Below are 22897 nucleotides of genomic sequence, written 5' to 3'. Positions count from 1 at the left end.
GAAAGATGCACATACTAGTTTGCCCAGCCCCAAGGAACTGTTATCAAACTATTTCTGAAAATCGTTTACTGTTAACAAGGCTCTGTTGATAATTTAGTGTTCTGGTATTAATGATGATTGCCAATATGCCGTTTACCCATCTGATGGTTTATGGTGAGACTTTAAAAATCTGAGATGCCGGAAAGTCATCAGTCCTGTGTAGTAATTTGACTGCAAAATGTAAGTGTGACACACTTTGTTTTGTTTGACAGTGAGAAGCCTCCAGGTTGAAACTACTCCAGTTTCCTCGGCATGGGCCATCCTCTTGAAATTGGAAGGTAAATTAAATGTATAATACTTTGTGGCATGTTGGGGACTAACCAGATTTACAAACCAACTTTAGGATTGGAACTCTGCACCCTTTAATTACTGTATAGCATCTTATGGACACTAATCTGAGGAGACTTTTTAATTGTGGTCTCTGATGTGTGCCTTCTATTTAACCAACCAGGGGCAGTCCACAAATAATTACTAGGTTACCATGAAACACAACCAGTGCCATTTTTAGGTCAATATTGCATCATATTACAGATCAATCCCAAATTGCCACCAACTTTGAACACCAGACCCAAAGGCTGGCTGGAGAGCAGGCCCTTTCACCCAGCGCCCCCCCACCCCTGCTCTGTTGGGCATCTGCATGGCATTAACTCTGCCTACCGTTAGCACTGTTGGAAAGAGGACACTCTAGGTTCTTACTCTTCCCCCAACACCTCACTGGGAAACAGAGTTTTGTGCACAGAAAGCATGTTTGCAGCCAAAGGCCTAGGTTGGCAACGTTGTAAGCCACATAGCATTTTATTGGATAGGAGTGATTCTTGAATTGTGAAAAAGATGAACATCCTCTGCACACCTCCCTCGGGAACTGGGTGTGGTGAAAAGCCACCCCAGTCATAATTGTCCTCTCATTCTCCCAAACCTGCTCAAGACCACGTGCATGGAAAGCACTTACCATCTATAGGGATGGTTGAACTGGCAAAAGGTCCAGATGGGAAGTCTGAGGAACCCCCACAGAAGTTGGACAAGGATGGCTTTAGTGTGACTTGCAGTCACACACGTGATTGCAGTACAAAAGGCACAGAAGATACTTCACCCCTGGTGCCAGGAGACTCGAGTGGGAAAGACCAGTGATTGGCTTGGGGTCCGAGAACCTGACCTGGAGATACCCAACCACGACGCTGGTTGTGGAAACTGCCTAGGAAGTGCAGGGGCAGTTGTAGGTTTCAGGTTCAGCATTGTCTGGCTAGACATGAGACGATGACTGGACTTTGCCCCTATGCAAATGATGCATGATGGAGGCCAATAAAAATAATAAACCAAGCAGCGAAATAGCAGGTGAAGGGGACCCGCAAAGATCACCTAGTGCTCTGAGAAGGCAAAGGGTGCTGCCAGACCAGACTGTGCAATGTGCACTGAAAGGGGAGAGCAAAGAAAAGGCTCCTTCTGCAGTGGATTTTATAAGCCTATCCTGATAATATCACCAGTAGCCGATGCCCTGCAGATCGCCTTGGAGCACCACCATACCATAAGTTAAAAAGCATAAAATGGATATTAAACCAGGGTAAACAACGGAATGATAGTTATTTTGTGGCACAATTCCCTTTATGGAATTCTCTGGACGCACTTTGTGGCTCCTTTAAACTATTTACTTTTTTCACTGGCCTTTTAGAGTCCCCTGCCACTGCACCCCTTTTTCCTGATGTGCTTTCCTAGTAGCACATGCCTTTCTTGCCCAATTTGGTCCCAGGGTAGGCTTCAGCTTTTCTGTATAGGAACACGTGCACTATTGGAATCCTTCAGATGATAGATTACCAACAGTAAAGTAAGCTGGTGAGTTTCACTGCTGCACATCATGAACGTGCCTGTCAGAAATTTGTGCTACCATAAAATCAATAGATGCACTGTAGACATTTTTGCCCTCTCACAGTTAGGGCCTGATAATGTTGCTGCTGCACTGAAATTAGTTGAAATGACACCTCACAATATTGAGGTTAGAGGAGCTTTAAGTTTATAATTTGAGTTTTTCTCAAGTTAGCCTTTCCAAATAATTTGTTTGAAGTATTGGTGTAAATAGGCCAGTTAAAACCAAGGAATAGTCTGTAGGGCTGGGCTCTGTCATCTCAAGTAGGCACATCTGAGGTTTTGGGCCTGTCTCACGGTCCACAAATGGTGTGCCGTAAACAAACGGTCCGGGAGTGTGGTTACCCCGCCTTCTTGTGACAGATCCGCCTGGGGACAAATTCCATTGGTGACGCTGCGCTGTTTAAATACCTTTAACATAACCCCAATGGCTTTGAACTGGCAATGTGGTAAAAATGACTTCACTACCCTGTGAAGCAAAATTTTTAAAAAAACGAAAAGCACCCCTACCCACGTAACCTCTGAGCAACTAGGACATCGAAGGGTTGGAGCGACAAGACTACTTCAGTAGAAGTCCCTCTGCACAAAAAGGAAGCCAAGAAATTGGAAAGCCAGCAGCAAAATGTTTAGAGGCCCCTGACATCACTGCATGCCTTTTCTATATGGCCCTTAATCGAGGCCTCTGGTTTGCTGCAGCCACTGGTTTCAAACAGGTGCCTAGAGTAATTCCTCTTCCTCTGGTCTGTTGGATGCTCCATTACCACATCTTGGGCAGCCAATTCAATTGGAAGGGACATAACAATTTGATTACGGTTAACTCAAGTTGCAGGTCTTGAAAATGAGGGTATTGAGTATCTTCTGTTTTGGTGAGGTTGTAGATTCTCTGTACAGATGCTGATTGCTTGCTCCTGGAAATGAGATGCATTAACAATATAAGTATTTTTTTGGATTAACTATATTGCAGCCAAAAGAGAATAAAAGAGAAATGGGTGATTGCTGGGCTCAATTGTACATGTCTTTAATGCTAAAAGCCGGCTTCTCCTGCCTTTTCAACCAGTTTGGATTGCATTGCATGCACAGCCAGAAAAGGCATTCAAGAAATGCTGTTGTATTTGTTAGGACAGTTTTTCTGAAGTCCACTAAGGGTTTAGTAAAACCATACAACTCCACTCTTGGTATAAGGGTGCACCACCTGAGTATTTGGTAGTGTAGACTGAGCAGCCAGGCCTATTTTAGGAGGGAAGAGGGCTGCAGGAAGTTACAAAGAACTTGTAGTATACCATGGGTTCAACACACTGCAACCAGAATTATTATAAAAACAATTAAGGTTTATTATAAATACAATTAGGGCAAGTTAAGTCTTGTGGTAAGTACTTTTTCATAGTTATAAATACATTATAACACTTGAAGGTACACAGACAAAGCATCTTTAGAATATCCAAGTAATTCTGGAAAAGTCGGACCTTATCAAACGCTATAGACCACACCTATTCATGGGAAGTAAAACCATAAGTTACTTTCTGATTACTTTCAGTAATACAAGGGTAGCAGACCCTGTCAGTTATGCAGCGACACACCGCTAAGAAATTGCTTAGTAAACCAACCTGCAAGTGTAGAAATCTAGAACTACCTTCAGGATAACGCACAGTTCTACCAGGGGAGTAAGACCTTTTGGTGTAATATATCAGTTGCTTTTCAGCTCAGTGGAACAGACAAAGCTAAGCAAGTACTCTACACTACTTAAGGATTGCTCCCGGCAGAACACGGTCAGCTAGACCTACAGAACACTAATGGCACACAGCTATAACCTGTTACAGTTGCTTTTCAGGTCAGTGCTACACGGAGTAAGGTAAGCAATAACTTTCCAATGTATTTTAGGATGGCACACCGCTAACTCAAGGCAAGTAAAACCTATATACTTTTTAAGGAAGCTACCAGCAACTTGAAGGTATGTATTAATGAGGCAGATTTATTCTAGACAGTAACGGCTAGTCCAGGAAAGCAAGACCCAGTTGGGGCACTCATACATTTATATCCCAAGAGTAGTAGTAAAGGGAATCCAACAGCATTACTTTTGGGCAAGTGGCACAACCAATTCACAGGTGGGTAAAACAACTTTATTGAATGGCAAAACACAATCCTGGTTAGTAAGAACATTTGTAACTGCTCACTCTGACAGTTACTAACCAACTCTTTCACACGTAAGTACTTGTTATACTTTTCATGCCCAAATCCTTTACTTATCCAGTACTTCCCTAGTCTAAGGCATGAGTTCGCTCAGGCGGAAGAGAGAACCTAGTGGCCAGCTGTTGGCAGGGTGAGATAGGGTTCTGTTGTAGCAAAAGTCTGAGTTTCTGTGCGAGACTTTTCAGACATGTAGTTCACTTAAGAGTTAGTCCAGGGACTTCTGAGAAGACGCTCTAGCAGGATTCCAGCAGTGGGCATGGGTGAACTGGACGAGAGGCCTCCCAATCACAAACACCACAAAGATGCACAGGAACCACAAAGGCTTAAGGGAGGTAAATACCACAGCATGGAAGAAGAATTGCAGCAGGTGAGACTTCAGGTTTTTGGTTGCAGATCCTGGTCAGTGGATTCCTTTGTCATGAAGACGGAAGTTAGGACTTTGGAAGGGATTTGGCAGCAGAGATCAACTGAGAAGGCTCCAGACAAGAGTTTATTGACGGCCGGATGCGGGTCTGTAGTTCTGGTGCCCTTTTCAGGATCCAGGAGAAGACTGAATATTGCCTGTCGGAATCTCGTCACTTGCAAGGTCCAGCACTCTGCTGAGGGGACTGTTCAGACTTGATTCAGGTCTCTGGAGGTCTGCGGGATGCTACAAGGTTTCAGCTCGATTTGGAATTCCGAAGACCGTGCACCGCACACTGGCTTGAGGTCCCAGGCTATTCTGTGTATTGCAGCACAGCAAGGTCACAGCATGTTGTGGGATGGCTCAAAATGCAGGTCTTTCAGTATAGTGGCTTTAGGCGCTGGGTCGTCGAGTCCCAAAGTCGCTTGGCAGGAAGGGCTACTGCAGACTCTGGTTACACAGCAGGCTCTCCGGTCGCTGGAAATCATCTCAGCCGTGGTTTCTTCGGCTTACTTGTCGAATTCGGGTCCAGTGGTTGACTACCTCTTTAGCTTCCAGGATCACTTTATGCTTTCAAGGTCACTTTTTATAAAGAAACCAACATTCAAACTTGTGAGGGTTGGCAGTCCTTTCCGGACAGCCAGCCTCCCAGTTTGAACTGGACTCTCGCAGGTAGGCTGGTAGACAGAGGGCTGCTGAGCTTTGGATGCCTCCCTCGCTGCCTGCCTTCTCAAGACACTGGAGCCAGGGCAGGCTTAACGGGTCTCCCGCCGAAGATAAAATTGACACGCAGGATTTTCCCACCCTTGTGGTCAGAGGAAGGAACAAGGGACCAGGAACGCTAAAATGTAAAGACTCGGGTAATGTTGGTCAAATGAGCCCCCATGGATGCCTTCACCAGGCTGTGGAAACAACCCACTGATAGGTACACCGAATTAGGAAAGTTTCACCACCACCAGCCATTAGATGAGCGTGTCCCAGTAACACATGTTAGTTAGAATGAGAAAGGGGATACATTGTATCTCCCCAACACTCGACTTATTGTGCGGGGTACTGGTATCACCTAAATAAAGTTTTAGAGAGGCTAAAAGTTCCTTTATATCCTTGGGAACCAGTTCTCACAAGGTTAGCCAGAGAAAGTAAAAGGGGTGCCCAAAGGGCAACCCTATAAAATTAAAAGGACACTAATGGAGTCTTAAAAATGACACCCGTAAAAGATTCTGTGTGGTATAGGGGAAAAATAATCCACCAGTAAAGCAAAAAGCTCTGGGGTTCTCACGTAAGGTAGATTTGGTATGAAGGATTTAGTACAAAGGTTAAAATCTTACCTAATGCATACCATGACCAGGTATGGATAATTTGTAGAGATTACCCTGTCGTTGGACTAAAATGCTACCCGTTTGCTGGGACCTTATGGTCCAGCCGCTGTCGGGAATGCAAGTGACCTTTGAACCTGCCCTTCCCCTTTGAAGAGTAGGAGCTGCAGATGCCAGCAGATTGGTGCAGCACATGTCCATGAATTGCACTATGCTTTTGGAATGGAGCTTTAATGAAGTGGGGCTGAGAGGGTGAGTCTGTTTAGCTAGCTTCCCTTTCAGAAAGACTTACTCATAATCTCTCTCCATATAAAGCAAGACATCTGTTTGTTCCTTATACAATTCCACCCTGCTCCACCAAATTATCAGTTATCTGTTCAGACTTTCCGGACACCACTGGCTACATGACATTTGGACACTCCACCCCAGATTTCAGCCCCTTCACACATGAGACTCTAGCCTGAAATCAATGTGGTCGTAGAAGGACCGGACAAAGCTCTCGACGCAAGAATCGGAAACTCTCATGGGCCTCAAACACCGTTTCTGATATTTGCACCGCTTCGTACCAGGGTGAAGCGACAGGTGGGGAGAGCACAGAAGGTCCTAGTTTTGGATTGTATTCATCATTTATATAGCGTGGGTCCCATTTGTATGGGAGGGCTCAGGAATGCGAGACGGACAAGTAGTTTCTCTCAAGTAGCCATTTTATTACACTATGGGTGAGATAAATTCCTCGCTTTCCCAAATGTAAAGAGGATTTCCCTACCTGTCAAAGACTAAAGGAAAACTCGAATATCAAAAGGTATCTGTCCCTCACACTTGTACATATAACAAAATCATACAGGTATCGTATGGCCTTTCAAACTGAAATATTCAAACACAAACTTTGTAACCATGCATCCTTGTAACCAGGGTCGGATTCCCTTCCTCAGGATTAATTCCGGATATTCGAAACCAAAATTAAGAAAGTTCTTTCAATTGCCAAGTTCTGCTCCAAATACAACAAAGTTCTTTTCACTCCAGAAGTCTTCCACTTGGTTTGTCAGTTTCCACAAGCTCTTGCTTGAAACTAAAGAGACTGCCTTCACACCGTCAGTAGTCGATATATCTTCTCTTTGAAGTACAATCACTTTAACAATACTTCATAAACAGTAGTTTAGCATGATGATTTTAGCACAGTTCACCTTAACATGTGGACTTGCCACTTTCATTTCACCACAACCTTCAACCGCACTGCAGTACTTTAATCTTCTTCTGGGTCCACTTATAGTCCCTTTCCTGGTGTACTCTCCTGCCAGAATAAAACTCCTGCCACTACTACAAGTACTATGTGGAGGCTTGCTTCATACTTTCCACACTTAGATCTTTGATGTGGAAAGTTAATCAAAGTGAACTTCTTAGAAAAGTCTTTGACTTTCAACAACATTGGAGTTCACAACTTCTTCCAGGGTACAATACACATTTACACTGTTAGTTCCACAGATTTGTTTGCCACATGCAAGACAGGCACGGGTCGTATAGCTCAGTGGCAACGCACTCGTCTTGAAAGCAAGGTGACGCAGAGCAACACAGGTGCGAATCCCGCGCTTAGAAGCCTCTTGGTATTAAGCGCATTATTAAAAAACGTATTATATTCCTCTTCCCCCTTGATACTTTCTACAAGAAGGGCTTTTCTCTTGCCACCTTTTGGGTTCCTTCTGCTGCACCAGCTAGTTAATGTTTGTTCAAGTTTCCCCTCTTTAGGAAAAATGTATCCACCTTTTATAATTGCCTTTTGCTTGCGCAATGCTGGGCATCATCTTCCCTTTTAGTAATCATCCTCTGTGTAGATTACATTTGTTTTGTTCTAATATTAATTGCATCAAGCTGTGGAACAAGATCAGAATGTAAACTGCAGGGTAAGGGTAGGTCTGCGTCCGCCCCTAAGGACAAATCCATGGGAGCCAAGTTGTAGGTCTCGAGCTGCCAACATGCTCAATTTAGAATTGGGGTACTAGCGCCCCCGGGACAATGGCTGTCCTATTTGAACTGCCAGGTGGCTGGAAAATACGTAAAACCATCAGAATTGGGCCGATTAACGTGGTCCTCAAGAGTAAGGAATTGTACCGCGGCTGGGCAACTGATCAAGGGGGGAGCGCGCAGCAGAGAATCCTGTGATTTGTGATAGGAAGAGCAAGAGGTAATGCCAAGAAATCTAGTCCAAAGCTGGGGAGGCATGACTGGGCACCTGCGGGTATGGTATCAAGAGAAGCGCACTGTTATGGGCCAAACTTGGAGTTGTCCACTGAACTCATGATAACGACCAGGTGCACACCATGTGACTAGGCCGATAGGGCGGGGTAACATTCCAGGTAAATAATCAATTCAGTAGCTGTAAACCAAGGCGGTGGAAAAGTGGAACCAGGAGAGGGTTGGGGTAGATTAGGATGTCGCCAATCGGTCAAGAGATTATAGGGGACTGGTAGAATATATATAGGTGGTAGCGAATGAGGGTGGGGGGTAATAACACTGTATATTTATATCATGAGTGATGATTTCCTTAAGTGCCAAGGATGAGTATGCTCGTCCTTTTTGCATAGACTTGCATGATAGCCCAGCAGTTAAGGGGTTAAAAGCCCTTGTACTTGCTTTGAAGTAACCAATCTCCGTTTGGTTCTGTGATACTGATAAAGCGGTGCACCAACCCTTTATCACTATACAAGTGTTTTGTCTGGAGGTCTTGCCTTACACCCTCGCCCTATCCCCACTCCCATAAAAAACACGCTGTGAGAAATGCTTTACAACTGCAGTTTCCCTAACTGTGGTGAAACTCTGCAACAAGATGGGGGGCAGGAAGGTTGAATACCCACTAAAAATGCCTAGTCAACTCCTCAGTCACTGGAAGTTGCCCTTCTGGATACCTTAACCAGTGCACACAATCCAAATGCCTATAAAGCTGACTTGCACAGATGCCAGTTTCTCCCGATTCTAAAAGCACAACCTCTATCCTAATCCCTCTTCCCTCACTAACCTACCCATCCCACTTTCTTAAAGAACCACGTGAATGTCCGAAGACCATGTCAATGCTAGCAGTGCGTGATACAAGTCAATTTATCATAACAAAACATTTGTTTTGTGTGTTTTAGTGCACTCAATTTTCAGTGTGACTTCCTAAGTAGGATAATGAGCGAGTCTTGCTTGATGATCTGACTGGTTTGTTTAATCGATTTGAATCTGGTGACAATGTGAGTGCTTTGTCAGTTTCTTTCGTGAGGTTCATAAATGCACCTTTAAATGTTTCACTTTTCTGTGATTTGACGGATTACTTATTCTTGTGCATTAGGCAAGTAGCTCATGCGTGTCTAGGACCTTTCTAATCAAAACATGATTCCCCGGTCTACGCCACCCGCCCCCACCCCTCCTCAATCCCTGTCCTTGCATTGGTCTCTTTTCTGTTTACCCATCTGATGGGTTTATTATGATTTCCAAAACTGAGATGCCAGAAAGGTATTTTTAAACTGATCGATAGGATTGTTATCTCCAGACATATGACCATTTTTATTATTACAGTGACAGGCTTCTGTTTGGTACTTCACTTCATCCATCCTTCGCTTCAGGGATGGACTGTTTCATGCTCTCGGCTGGATTCCAGCACTTCGACCCCATGAAGGTAAACTGGCGATGACCAAAATGCTTTCTTTTGCAGTACATTTAGTATTGACAGTTAACTTGCAGTTTCTAAATTAAGTGCTCTTTGTAATGTGCACCGCATGCATAAAGAAAAAAATATGAAGCTGGGACCATGTGAAAAGCGACTGGGTCTGCTACACCTGAACAGGCATTTTGAATTGCTTGATTTCTCTGTTAGTAACATGCCAATATCTGCTTGTTCCAATATCTGCTTGTTAATTTATGCAATCGCTAGTTAAACAATTAAAAATTGCCCCCACCCTGAATGCAGGGTCATACAAAAAGTGTAGCCCAACTGGCTCCCTGCTTCTGTTGATATTGAGCTATCGCTGCCTGGCACTGCAGAAGCCATTTAGCATTACCTGTGTTTTAAATGCTGATGTTGATAACGTGGGGTTGGAATGGTGGAGAGTCCGAAAACGATGGGTTTCCTTGCGGTTCCCTTTTGATAAGTCTCTTTCTATGCAGCATTGCATGCTCACTATAGCCACAGGTACACGCTGCATGCATTGTTTACTTTGTAGCCACTAGCCAGAGCTAGATTTGTTTGTGTCCCATCATTAGAATGTTTGCTGGTTCAATGATGATTTTATCCTTTGCCGTTTACCCATCTGCATGTTATGTTGATGACCACTTGTTTCTCTGTGATCCAGCTAAATGTTCTTTGAAAAGTAAATACAGCTGATAGCAATTTTGTGATTTTTGGTGAGCGCTTGTTCTTGGACTTATCCTACACATTTCATTTCTCTTGTAGATGTTTGTTCGGTTCCGCTGAATTTATTACCATTCATAGCAATCCAGTGAGACATGCTACATAGTTCCAGGTAAATTTGTTTTTATTATTGATTATGTTAATAAGCTTCTATCTCTAAACAAATCATTGTTATTGGCTGTACATACTCAACCTTGCACATTAGAAAAAATAGCAAATTTATACACATTAATATTCAATGCACTTAAACAGAATACATTCATAAAGCCAAACAAACTTATTTAAACAATCCCCTAATAAGTTACAATAAAATCTTTGTTCCCTACTTATAAAGAGCACGATTATACATTTTTAGGTAAGAGAAAATAAAAAAATCTCCCCAGTACACAGTAACATTCCTAGGCCTCCCAAGTGGCAAATACAAAGGGTGAAGATGAGATCTAATATACAGTCCAAATCAACACCATAATGTAAAGAGACTGTCATGATGTAATACCGTTACACCAATTGTTATAAGTTTCCTCCCCACTAGAAATGGGGGTAAATCATTTTTCCTCATCCAGCACTTGTGTTGTGCACAAACCTACCCAGCCGTTGAGATCTACAGTCTTTGAATGCTGGGCATTGCAGAAGGGTGTTATATGTTATGTTCGTTTTAGCATAGATTACAGCAGCTTATTGTGTTGGCAAGAGGTCTAGTTTGTATCGCAAGAATGGGTGGCCCAATAGCCGTTGTGGAATTTTCTCAATATTTTGAATCGCTACCTCTTTCGGTTGGTCAATGATGTTGTTTGTGCAATCTGTCGAAACCCAATCTGCTCTACTGCATCCATTGATGTTGACTTCAGGATGGCAGCAATGTATTCGTATAATATGCCTACTATTGGAACCAGCATTTTCTGATGCTTGTTAATCTGCTTAGAATCACATGCTGTGCATATGGTCCGACATCTAGTGGTAACCGCGGAGTATTGCATCTTGTCAACATAAGGACAATTCTCCAGTCCAGCTTGCAATTTAATGACTATTGTCCTAGTTCAAATCCTAAAGCTGAAATTGGTATGCAATGTGGCAGACCCAAAGTATGCTTCCATACCCTGGACTCCACTTTAGCCAGCCGCTGTCTCTACCATATAGTAATTTTAGCTACCACTTTAATGTTGTAGAAAGTTAGGAGTGGAGAAATCGAGAATCTACGAAAGCGAGCCTTGATTTTATTTTCATTTTTTCATTTGAGCGGCTGCCTGATTCGCCTTAAGCATAATTCGAGCCATGAGCAATTGGTTCTTTTTTTTCTTTTCTGGTCATTAACTCTGAGCTCATTCTGCAAGGAATATTCTAATATAGCATTTAATTTCCTCTGCAATCCGACCTGGGTCCTAACTAGGAAAACGGGATGGCTACTGATGAAATTCTTGGTGGAATGAAATCCATGCATGACACACAGGCCCACAAATCAGACAGATTGAACAGACAAGGGGGCCAAGACACAACCCCGACGGAGACCCCTCTGTCAGGGCTTCCTGCCCATTCAATCTCGCCTGGGATCTGATAATTTGCATGGAGTCGTGCTGGAGTAAAATATCTAGCATGTTAGACCCCTCATGCTCTTGAATTAATAACTCCTCATCCAATTATGTCAATTTGTTTCACTTTGACCACATATGTTACTGGGCTATAGCCACAATTTTTTAATCGAAGACCCTTCCGCAGGTCCCTCTATTTTTTTTTTTTTTTTTTTTGGGAGGGTCAAACAAGTTTTTTTTCTTTCCCCGCTGGTTAGTTATTTCTTTCTAGAAATGCTTGAAATGAGGCAAATGCTTTTCTTCCAATGTGAAATCAGAAACGGCCTTATTCTGTTTGGCCATTTCCAATATGTCTAGAAATCCTCTGGTTCGTAACTAGGTTCGCGAGCCAGGATAGATCGGTATGAGGTACTTCATGTGATGGTCACTTAACATTTCCTCACAATGGAAGAACAATGCTGTTGAGGTGGCGAAGTAGTCTAGGAATGAGGACTTCTGACCTGATCTCCACCTGTTCTTAGGTGAATCGTCTCCATATACACATTGTTCATTATTTTCAAACTCCCAAGTAACTTGATGTTTGTTAATCTGCTTAGAATCACATGCTGTGCATAGTCCGACATCCAGTGGTCACTGTGTATTGCATTTTGTTTTTCATAGTCGAAAAAAGGACGTCGACAAGGCGTGTCTGTAACACTATCCCTATAGTGACGTGCAGTGTACCCAAAATCCCTCACGCGTCGAGGTCCCTCAGATTGTTTTTTTCCGCCCAGATACTGGTCGCCTTTACGCGGAGTTCCTCGAGAGAAATTGCAAAAATATTTACTCAACCCTTTGGTCGTTATTTAAGATTTAACATTACTTTAGATCCCTCCTTCGTCGTAGCTGCGAAGCTGTTTCACCGCCGAAAAGAACTTCGTCGGCGGTGACTTAGACGGAGGAGATCCTTCGGCCCTGCCGAACATGTGGCCTGACCTCGCCGGCCTAAGACAGTAGGGAGAGTGGTGCCTTGGGACATTTCTTCTTTCTGAGAATGCCTTTCTCTTTCCCCTCCATTTCCTTCGGGGTCGTTATCACGTTTAACTGTTTCCTCAGCTATGGGGAGTACTCCCTTTAGATTTTGCCTGCCCTGCAAGGGCAAATTCTCTTGGAAAGACAAGCACAAACGGTGTAACCGTTGCTTACCCCTCGACCACAAAGAGCACGGCTGTGCGGCCTGTTGGTTTCTTAAGCCAAAGACTTTAAAGGACCACAGGGTCAAGAGGTGGGCAGCCTACGCTATGGCTAGGTCTGATTCCTCACCCGCCGCCGAGTGTGACGAGGATAGTGATAACCCGACCTCCGCTTCAGAGGTTGTAGACCTCTCTAGGGAGCGTTCCCGCCCCTCGTCTGTCCCCGGCCCCAACAAACTCGGCTCACGCCCTGCTTATGGGGATGAACACCCCAGCGACACTGACTAACACAGAAAACACAAACATAAGCACACAACCCACGGCACGTTTTCGTCAAAGACTAAGACAGCCCTAGCGGCAACAGAGACGCCGGGCCTACCGGCGACCTCCACCGACCGTAAGGGTTGCAAGCCCTCCCCACCCCCACAGCCGCGACTAGCGACTGGGCTACCTGCAGACAAGGACGCTACCACCAAAACATCAGGCGACGCGCCTGGTAAGAGTGCAATCGTCGCCGAAAGACTCGCCACCGCCCAGCACGACGCCAGGCAAACCCTCGACTGAGAAACTAATCATCGAGAGCTTGGAGCATATAATTTCCAAGGACGGCCAGAGACAGACGGCGAGTGACACGCCGAAAACCACTCACAAGGCCAGGGAAACGCCGAGGATGCCGGAAGGAAGACAGGGACTGCTTCTGCCGTCGAAAGAAGGCCCTACCCTGCGAGAAGGTTTCTCAGAAGGCGAAGGGACCTTATCCTCGACGTTATGGGACAGACCTAGATGGCTACAGGCAGAAGAACCGCCTTTTTCGCCTCCAGACCATTCTGGTTTACCGTACTGGACTGTTGAGAGATTCCAGTCCTGTATGGACAAGCTGGACAGATTCATGTCCACTCATGAAAATAAAACACCCAAGAGAATAAGGGAGGCACTTCAGGAGGACCCCAGGGCTAAATAGCCTAGATTATTTAACCCCCTTCAAGAGGACATGAATACTTATGACCTCACTGAAGACTCTAACTTCCAGGAAGATGAGGAGTTCTTAGATAGTGAAGACCAACAAGACCTCAGATTAGGTTTTCATGAAAACACTGATATGGGTGGGGGGCTTTGAGGAAGACCCAGATGAAGGTGGCTCACAGCCCTGGCAGTCGCCAACAGAGCCTAGAGACCCTGACATCATAAACCTTCCCTCTCCTCAGACCACACCGTTCAGGAATCCATCACCAATAGATGAGCAACCCGCCTTCAACGCGCTACTTCAGAAGGCAGCAGCGCATTTTGAGATTGAAACTGGTGAAATTACCCCCGATACTGATTTTGTAGAAAAAATCATTAAAGAAAAACCTCCCACTAGTCAAACCATTCCCCTCCTCGCTTCAGTTAAGAGACGAATTACTCAATCGCTGTCCACACCTGCACTGGTAAGGTCAATCCCAGAATTGAAAAATTGTTTACTCCCTCTCATTCAGACCCATTATACATTAGGGGTCACTCAATTCCGGACTCCTTGGTGGTAACCACCACAAGGAAAAGAGCAGAGGTTCCGCTGTCAACCAGCGAAGCACCCCCAGACAAAGAAGCTCTATGCCCTGGGTAAAAGAATTACAGCCTCGGCAGCTTTTTCAACAAGAATTGACGATAATACACTACTGGCAAGTTATGCTGATGCCCAATGGGGAAAATTATGGCAAGACCTCGAAGTCCCTGAGCACTTAAGAACTCGCTTATTGGCCACAGTAACAGAAGGAACTCTGGTTAACCAGAGCATCATTAAAAACACTTTTGATGCTGCAGAAAAAGCTGGCCGTTCTTTAGTGCAGGGAATTCTTCTGAAGCGTCATGTCTGGCTCCGCAATTCCGGTTTCAAGCCAGAAACCCAGGCGTCACTCATTAATAAACAAATGGAGGAGTCTAACCTCTTTGGGAAGGCAGTGAACGACGCACTGGAGACTGCAAAGGGGTTTGACACCCTCCAGACCTTAGACCAAATCTCAAGGCCTCCCAATAAGCGAGGATTCAGGAACAAACGCTTTTTTCGAGGCCAACAGCAGTACACTGCAGGCAACTGGTCCTCTACTCAGGGAACCAGTGGCCAGTACACGCAAAGAGGACAGCGCTGTGGCAAGGGCAGAGGTCAGGACCCCACTCCCAGAGGTTCCCCGGCTACTAACACCGAATGACCCGAAGATTCGGGTCCCCTCCCATGCATCACCAGTCAGGGGCCGGTTAACATCTTTCCTACCAGCATGGGACGGAATAACATCAGACCTATGGGTATTGTCAACTATAGCCCCACGGGTACTGTGTAGGATTCAGTCGGTCCCCCACATACAGACCCCCACAAGGGGACGACCTGTCACCGGAACACCTCGCCATTCTTCAAGAAGTGGAACTACTGCTACTAAAAGGAGCAATAGAGATCGTGCCTCTATCAAAGGTAACGGAAGGTATTTATTCAGTCTACTTCCTTGTACCCAAAAAGGACTTAGCCATGCGCCCTGTACTAGATCTGCGCCCAGCGAACAAATTTGGCAAAACTCAAATTTCGCATGGTGACCCTACAGGAAGTAATCCCCCTACTTTTGCAGGGAGATTACATGACAACACTGGACTTGAAAGATGCATATTTTAATGTTGCCAGCGCACAGAAAATACCTCAGGTTCATGATAGAGGGCAAACGCTACCAGTTCAGAGTGCTACCCTTTGGCATAGCGTCGGCGCCAAGCCAAGGGTTTTCACGAAAGTACTGGCAGTGGGAGCGGCCCACCTGCGCAGGTTGTCCATCCCAGTATACCCTTACCTCAACGATTGGCTCTTAACGGGATTCTTACAAACCTGCTTCTCAAATACCCAAAAGACTGTAGACCTTCTTTTTCCAACTGGGCTTCTCCATCAACGAGAAGAAGTCCAGCCTAGACCCCAGCCAGATCAAATAATTCCTAGGGGCTCTAATTCGAACAAAGAACGGCCTCGTCTTCCCCTCCAACGAGAGGGTCCAAAATATGCTGTTTCAGATCCCTCAATTTGTGGCCGGTCGAGAGGCGACGGTGCGCAAAGCAATGCGTTTGCTAGGAATGATGGCGTCATGTATATATTTGGTACCCCACGCGCGACTGCGCCCAATGCAAGAGTGGCTCGACAGCCAGTGGTGTCAGGTCAGCGGACAATGGGACGATCTAGTGGTGGTCTCGCAGGCCTTGGTTTTCTCGCTACGGTGGTGGTCGAAGGAAAACCTTGTAATAGGGAAACCATTCGCCACCCCCGCAGTGGAGGCCACTCTAACCACAGACGCATCCCTCACAGGATGGGGGGGGGGATCACTTATCCAATAGAACTGCACACGGAGTTTGGACTCGGAGTGTAGCGTCCAAACACATAAACTTGCTGGAACTGCTAGCGGTCTTCAAAGCACTGAAGGCTTTCCAGGCACACCTGCAAGGGAAGACAGTGATGGTCCTCACAGACAGCACCACAGCCATGTACTATCTGAACAAGCAAGGGAGCACTTACGCTCCAGGACTGTCCCAGAACATCTGGAAGTGGGCTCTCAAACACATGTTCCTGTTGTCACATGTACCAGGGGAACTCAATCTGGAACTCAGCAGGGACTACCCACCCCCCGACTCCCCTTCTCAACAAGATAGTGCACAAGATGCACCAGGAACCAGTTACCATGATACTAGTGGGCCCGGCAGCCATTGTTCGCTCACTTGATGGAAATGTCCATCTCCTCCAGTGACTTCCCTGCCCATACAACATGCTGTCACAGGACAAGGGCAGAACACTACACCCATGCCCACAGACCCTGAACTTAACAGCCTGGCTCCTGAGGTCATAGAATTTGGACATTTACAACTCCCTCAAAGATGCATGGACATTCTTAGGGAGGCTAGAAAACCTAACACTTGTTACTGCTATTCCAGCAAATGTAAAAGATTCGTCATCTGGTGTAGAGATAAGAGCATCAACCCAGTTGACTGCTCTCCCACCCAATTGCTCTTTACCTGACTCACTTATTAGACTCAGGTTTGGTCTTTAATTCCATTAAAGTTCATCTAGCTGCACTTTCCGCATACACCACTTCTCAACACAGTGTCCTGGTGGAAAGTCCCAGTTATTAAGGCCTTCATAGAGGCAGTGAAGAGAATACACCCTCCTATAGCTAACCCAGCTCCCGGATGGGACCTAAATGTGGTACTTACCAGGCTTATGGCCTCACCCTTTGAACCCATGCACAAAGCCTCCCTTAAGAACCTCACTCTTAAAACTGCTTTCTTAATAGCGATCATCTCCATTAGGAGAGTGAGTGAACTACAAGCGCTCTCTATACTAGACCCCTTTGTAACAGTTCACAAGGAGAAGGTGGTTCTACGCACACATCCTAGGTTTGCACCAAAATGAATTTCTAAATTCCATGTCAACCAATCGATACAACTACCAACGTTCTTTCAGAACCCTTCAAATTTGGGAGAAAAGAGCCTGCATACACTAGATGTGTGCAGGGCTGTCATGTTTTAAATGGAAAGAACTAGACCTCTGAGAGACTAATCGGTTATTTTTCTCGGTGGCAGCAGGAAGAGAAGGAGATGCAGTTTCAAAATCCACTAGATCTAGATGGATTGTCCAATACATCACAGTTTCTCTCTTGCTAAGAGAGAACTACCTTTCAAGCCAAGAGCACAGTCTACTCGAGGCACTGGGGCTTCCATAGCATTCATTGCAAATGTCCCTCTGGAGTCCATTTGCAAAGCGGCAACCTGGAGTTCTGTACACACCTTTACAAAACACTGCTGTCTAGATGCCCACTCTAGATTTGATTCGCAGGTGCGGCAAGCAGTGTTAAGACATCTTTTTTCTACTGTTCCTTCTCACAACCCACCTCCAACTCAGGGTACTGCTTGCTAGTCTATGCACAGCATGTGATCCTAAGCAGATTAACAAACATCAGACAATGCATTACTTAACGTAAAAGCATTTCTGATGGTTGTCTGCTTAGATTCACATGCGCCCACCCTTCCTCCCCACTCGGATGGAAGGAACATAGACATCCTTATCTTTCTTGACTACTACCAAGGACTGTGGCAGTATGTTGACGGGGGTGCACAGACGATGCAGCTGTAATACAGACCGTACATGTCAATTGGCAACAAGAATCAGACCCGCCTCCCATTTACACAGGGAGACGGACAAAGGTACCACAGCGATACCCAGTCGGCACCCTTTCAGCCCCAAACCATAGATTACGCCCAGTCGCCAGGGGAGGCAGCAGCAGGCGCAAGCAGGGATGCACCCCCATCAGGGATGCACCAACACCAAGCTAGACGGCCTGACCTATAAAGTGGACAGGATGCAGGAGAGAATCGACAAGGAGAGCAGCAGAATCTCGGAGGTGGAGACCAGGATCAGCTCCTTGGAAGACTCTTTTCCAGCCAGGAAACTCTGCAGGCGGTCCAAGATTTACGGAGAGAGGTAAAGGCAATAAAGGATAAGAATGAGGACTTTGAGGCGAGGTCGCGCAGAAATAACATTAGGGTGGTGGGTATCCCAGAGTCCCGCAGCAGAACATGGAGTTTTTTATGGAAACTTTTATCAAGGAGATGCTGCAGGGCCCAACCATTTCAGCCCAGTTTTTAGTAGAGAGGGTACACAGGATCTCGCAGGTGGTCCCGAGGCCAGAACCCCAGACCGGTGATTGCGAAGTTACTCAATTATTGGGACCACAACACCATCCTGAGGAGGGCGAGGGAGCTTGGGGACCTTACCTTTTGAATACGGCAGGGTGTCCTTCTACCCGGACTTCACTCCCGCCGTCCAGAAGGCCCGGATGTCCTTTGCTGCAGCAAAAAGGGCACTTTGAGACCGGTCACCCCAATATTCGATGCAATATCCTTCCAAGCTAAGAGTGCAGCACAATGGAAGAGCACACTTCTTTAAGACCCCGGCAGCTGTACACAAGTTCATAGAATCGCTCCCAAAATGACCTACTGCACAGCCGTCCTGGTGCTGACCGAGATCTCATCACTGGAGGCCAGTTGTGAAGAGGCGCCGGTCCGATTGCTAGGAAACGCTGCGGACTGAACTATCGGATGCACTGGCTCAAAGGGAATAGACAATGCCAGCGTTGGACATGTAACGAGTCAGACCAGCGACAGACCAATAAGAGGAAAGATCAGCTACTCCCCCCTCCCCCAGTCAGTGGAGGACAGAGGGGTCATTTGGATGGCAGCAACCGGCACCTCCGGGCGGTTGCTCGTGCTGCTGCCAATGTTGTGGTGTTATTGGGGAAGGGAGGGTGACACTGCAAGTTGGGGGAGGGCAGTGTGGGTTGGGGGGTGTTCAGGGGATTTACAGGGGAGGGGAGTAGTTGGGAGTACACACAGCCACTATGGCAGAGTTGGGTTAATGCAAAATGGTTCACATCGTCTTAGCCGGATCATGAGCTCATCAGCAGAGGTCAGGGACAAACTGAGAAACCTAGCCTCTTTATGAAGTCCGAACCCCAGAAATGGCATACAAGGCAATCGGTTGAAATGTGAGGGGGCTGAATGACCCAAGAAAGGCACAAAAAGTGATGCAATATTGTAAGAGGCATGGGGCAAAGATTGTTATGCTTCAAGAGATCCTCCTTAAGGGTAATGGGAATGCAGGAGTGTCCAGAAATTGGGGGAACAGTAAGTTCTACATGACTTATTCAGCATTCTCTGCAGGTGTGATGACATTGATTCACAGGTCATTGGGTTCCGAGTCAGCGATACTGTGGTAGATGCGGGGGGTGAGGTGGAGGTATGTTATAATGTCTGGTTCAATTGGTAACAATTTATTAACCCTGGTCAACTTATATGGACCAAATATAGATGACCCTGAGTTTTTCAAACAGCTGCTTGGGCTCAGCCTTAACTATATGCATACCAACTTACTGTGGGCGGGAGACCTGAACATGGCACTGGACCCTCACATTGATAGAACGGGTGGGGAGAGAAGAAGTCTAAGGCAGCAGAGGCAGTGCTGAATACTATGGATATTCTTGAACTGCATGACATCTGGAGACTGATGCATCCGTGGGTGGAGGGCTATACACATCATACTACGGCTCATAACACTTCGTCAAGGCCAGACTATATTTTGGCATGTTCGCGCCTGCTATAATGCATCGGGGACTGCACAGTACTCCCTAGGACACTCTGCTCATGCACCAGTTCTGTGGTCCCTGCACCTGGCGGAGGCGCTGCCTCGCCCCCGCTGGAGGTTTAAACCAGCAGCGCTGCTAGATGTAGCTTTCAAGAGTGATATACACAGTTTAATCCAAAACTACTTTAAGGAGAACCAGGGCACAGTGGCGGGGAAGGCAATGCTGTGCGAAGCCTTCAAGGTGGTGCTACGGGGAGAGTGCCTGTCAACGGAACTGGGGGTACTCAAGCCGATCCGTCGGAAATTAACCGAGGCAGAGCTAGAGATAAAATGTTGGGTTGAGGAGGCTGAGAACGGTGAGAGCGCTTGCTAAATTAAAGGGTTACTAGATCGATTTCATGAACTAGCTGAACAGGAGGTGAAGTACTTTGCTCATCCAGTGATGGCGCAGAGGTACGGGGAGAAGGGAAAACCCAGCACACTTGGGGACCCTGGTGAGACAAGACCAAAGTCGGGGGAAATCACAGCGGTGAGGGCACCCGGGTTGGAGATTGGGGTGCAGCCCCGCGAGATTGATGAGGTCTTCCGTGGGTTCTACGAAGCCCTGTACTGCTCGCGTGGCACCCTATCAAAAGCATGGCTTACCGAATATATTGAGGAGGTTGGCTCTCCCCAGGCTCAGCGCAGATGCTGCAGTGGCGGCCCCCCTCACGGTGGAAGACATATTGAGGGCAGTGCAGGATCTCGCGTTGTCCACGGTCCCGGGCACCAATGGCATAACGGACGAATTTTAGTCAAGATTGGGGCCCTGAGGTGGCATGTCATATGTTGGAAGCTTGGAACGAGGGCTTGGCGGTGGGGCAGCTCCCACCCACCATGAGGGAAGCAGTCGTGACCTTAATACTTAAGCCAGGCAAGGACCCACTAGACTGCGGGTCCTATTGCCCGATAGCTCTGCTCAATCTAGATATGAAAATCTTCGCCAAAATCTTAGCAGACCGCCTAGTTCTGTATGTCGCGCAGATTGTGCACGGAGACCAATCTAGGTTTATTCCGGGGAGGTCGACCGCGCTGAACTTGAGAAGGCTCTTTGGGTTTCTCGCCCAGATAGACCAATCAAGACATTACCACCAACACCTCGCCTTCCCTTAGTTACCGCCAGGTACCATAGTGGTATGGAATTGACGAGATATTGACAATCACCACACTACCTAAGAGGTTGACATTGGCAGATGCACTTACCACAGGAGTATTAAAGGAGAATAAGGGGAGCACTGAGAGAGCATGTTAGAGGTGGGGGCCTGAAGAGTAAGGAACCTTATATGCCAGTCGGACCCATATCTGGACAGAGCTGCATCAGGGGAGACCTCGCAAACCGAGCTCCTCAACTCGGGATAGAAACGCAAACTAACCAACCCTACTAACAATTTCCCTTTCTGCATACACCTCTCAAACCAAACCCAACCAAACCTACAGCACAACAAACCGCACAAACTTCACTACACTGCAACAACAAAACAAAAACAGTCGTGCACAACAGTACACATCTACCGGCCGCAAACACCCCAGGCCCAGCCAACGGACCCACCGGGCTGAGGCTGCCAACAGCACATCACTGCTCTCTTGCACTTTTCCTGCTTCGTCCCACTAACTCATCCTCTCCTCCTTTTCAGAACCGCCAGGGGACCACTCCGGTGGTGATAGTGCGCGGTACAAATGTCCTTTAACATTTCTTTCTTTTCTGTACTCACTCACGTCTAATGGGCTCCCTCAGGGCAGAAAGAATACAGAGGGACCTCGATGCGTGAGGGATTGTGGGTACACTGCACGTCACTATAGGGATAGTGTTAGACACGCCTTGTCGACGTCCCCTTTTCGACTACAAAAAACAAAATGCAATACTCCGCAGTGACCACTGGATGTCGGACTATGCACAGCATGTGAATCTAAGCAGATAAAACCATCAAATGCGTTTACGGTAAGTAATGCATTGTCGTTCTGTCCATGGTCTACCATAGACTAGTGATCTGTGATTTTTTTTTTTTTTTTTTTTTAAAGCCTGGTTCCGCGAGACTTCCCCTTTCCCTCAATGATTGATAAGCAATCAGCTTTTAGATCCCATGCCACCATAACATCTGTCCCAAGAGTTTCTCACAGGAGGCACCCAAATTCATCAAAATATTTTCAACTGCAACACAACTTGGATTGCTATAAAAATTCATCAACAGGACAGACCTTAAGGATGGTAACTGATTCCAGCAGCATGGTATTTTTTACCACTAATACTATGCCCCTGAGGCTCTCCCTGTTAACTCTTTAACCTCTTGTAAATAAAGGCTTTTATATTTCTCAAAGATTTTTTGGTAGAGGCAGGTTCCATGATCCCCAGTTTCCTTTTGGAGTGGGCGAGTGAACTGGCATTCTAGTGCCAGCCCTGATGTCTTTGTTGGACCTCTCAAAGGGCGACACTGCAAATTCTACCTTCCTACCCATCACCATTTGCTGAGCAAAAAATATTTACCGGCTTACAGGAATCCAATTGGAAAGGTCCAGACGCAGCTTTTCCCCTCTGTCGTAGGCAAACTGCTCTCCTTGGTGGACACTTTTCAAATCATATCCCAATGATCTTAAGTAATGTATTTCAGAGAAGATCATGGCCACCACAATTCTTGATTTGAAATCCAGCTGCACGTAGTGGGAAAAGCACTGTCGATGTCTCTTGAGCATTGCAATCTCAACTGTTGCATTTCGTGGAAAAGGATAATCTTATTACGTCTATTGAGCAATATCCTGCATTTTCACCTTCTAATCTTTCCTAAAGTAGTCTTGTGGAAGACTGCTGTTCTCTCCCACTATCATGTTTTCTGGCCTCGTTGGGGGC

At 46.2% G+C, this 22897-nt stretch overlaps 1 non-coding gene across 1 annotated transcript; it reads left to right on the top strand.

Moving 5' to 3' along the window:
• The first annotated feature begins 2558 nt into the window (after positions 1–2558).
• On the top strand, positions 2559–2695 carry LOC138499039 (small nucleolar RNA SNORA2/SNORA34 family). The gene has a single exon (XR_011279091.1). It is a non-coding gene; the product is annotated as a small nucleolar RNA SNORA2/SNORA34 family (small nucleolar RNA).
• Positions 2696–22897: the final 20202 nt, after the last annotated feature.

This window comes from Ambystoma mexicanum, chromosome 5q (assembly GCF_040938575.1).
Source record: "Ambystoma mexicanum isolate Mex_15411 chromosome 5q, UKY_AmexF1_1, whole genome shotgun sequence".
In the NCBI taxonomy this organism is placed as follows: domain Eukaryota; kingdom Metazoa; phylum Chordata; class Amphibia; order Caudata; family Ambystomatidae; genus Ambystoma; species Ambystoma mexicanum.
This window is presented reverse-complemented; position numbering and strand designations above follow the sequence as displayed.